We start from the raw sequence: 1,942 nt of genomic DNA, 5'->3' as shown, positions 1-1,942 counted from the left end.
CTTGGGTCAGGGAAGGACCCGGAGATGGAGACGGAGTGTTGTTGAGCCCAGGGCATACCAGCTCAGTGTCCTCTGCCCGTCTCCACAGCAGTGCGTGGGAGAAATGCCATGTCCACGAGAGAGAAGGAAGCAGACGCAGAGGAAGGGGTTGGCAACTGGAGCCGCCCCCTGATGGACCGAACCAGGCAGCCTCCTGAGGCGGTGAGTTCTCCGTCACCTCAGGCATTCAAGCAGAGGATGACAGGCTCACTGTTGGGGGCCTGCGGAGGAGTTCCTGCACATGCAGGCTTTGGATTACAGAGCCCTGGGTCCTTCCCAACTCTGAGCCTGTGCGAGCTTTTGGGGAAAAGGAATGAGCTGGTTTCTGGCTCCCAAACCACGTCCGCAGGCCCCTGGGGCACTCGCACGCTGCAGTGCGCCGTGTCCGACTCAGGCTCGTTTTCAACACCATCAGACACGTTTCCGTCCTCACCTGAGGATGTTCTTATTGATTTGAGAGAGAGGGAGGGGAGATGGGAGGGAGAGAGGGGGAAACATAGATGTGAGAGAGAAATATCCATCTGTTGCCTCCCGTATGCACCATGATCAGGGATCAAACCCGACCCCTAGGATGTACCCTGACCGGGAATCGAACCCAAAACCTTTGGGTGTACACGGGGACACTCCAGCCAGCCAAGCCACGCAGCCAGGGCTCAAGGCCATCTTTATGACATAACACCACTTACATACAAGCTGGCCACTGTTACAGAACGGTGGACCCATTTGAAGTCACCGGGAAGGTTGCCCCGAGTGGACGGGGGCTGGCGTCCCCTCCTCTGTCTTTAACTGAAGAGTCTGCAGGGACGGCTAAGCCTCCTTCAGCTGCAGTCACTTACTGCAAGAATACTAGCTGCTCAATACAAGCAAAACGTGGAAACCGCCGCTGATAATCCCTCATTTTTACTTTATATTCAACAAACAGCGTTGTTCTCATCTTACCTAATCCTATATAACAAAAAGCTAATATGCAAATTGTCCCCTCAGCCTGGAGTTCGTCCGGGAGTTTGACCAGGGGGCGAGGCTGGCCACCTAACTGCCCATGGCCCCTACCCCGAGCTGGCTCAGCCCCAACCCATGCACGAATTTGTGCACCGGGCCTCTAGTCTTATTATAATTGCTCTCTCTTGTCTACATGTGAATATATCGGGTGCATTTGTACTGAGTACGACTTTTATCTGTTTTGCATATTGTGATTCTACTTAGATTTCATTTGGGAAAGAGCTCTGTGGTTGCAAATGCTGGGAGACCACCCCACCAAGTGACCAGGCTGCCACCCCGGGTGCTGTCCAAGCAGGTGGGCTGAGGGGCTGGGACTCGGGGGTCAGAGCCTGCGCCTCTCCTTACCCTCAGGCCACAGCCTCAGCGAGCCTGGCCCTGGCCTCCAGGCAACAGCACCAGAGTGGACACCTGAGTCAGCCCCAAGCTGGGAGGAGCCTGACCGCACCTGGGGCAGGATGACGGGCGGCTGGGCGTTCTGGCTGGTCCTCCCCTCGGAGGAGGTCTGTGGGAGCGGCCGCCGTGTGGATGGGCCCTCGGAGAAGGCTATGTGCAGGCCCCTGAAGAGACAGGGGCAGAAGCCACGGGGGAGACCAGGTACCTGAAGATGGCAAGGTCCCCAGCTGGGGGCAGCGGGCCCATGGACAGGAGAGGTGAAAAGTGCCTCTGATCCTCTCTGGCCAACAGGGGCGGAGGCGGAGGCTGCCTGGCCCTGAACTGTTTTCCTTTTCCGGCTCTTCCTGGGGGCTGGGCTGTAAGGCCACTGCGGGGGCCACAGAGACGCCTGCTCGCCTCATTCCTATCACGTGGGTCTGCCCCACCGACAGGAAGCCCACCTGGCCTGGCCAGCGAGGCCCAGACCCCCTCTCCCCACAGCTCAGGGGTGGCCCTGGGGTGAGCGAAGGGG

The sequence above is a fragment of the Myotis davidii genome, unplaced genomic scaffold (assembly GCF_000327345.1).
Source record: "Myotis davidii unplaced genomic scaffold, ASM32734v1 scaffold1073, whole genome shotgun sequence".
Classification (NCBI taxonomy): Eukaryota; Metazoa; Chordata; class Mammalia; order Chiroptera; family Vespertilionidae; genus Myotis; species Myotis davidii.
This window is presented reverse-complemented; position numbering follows the sequence as displayed.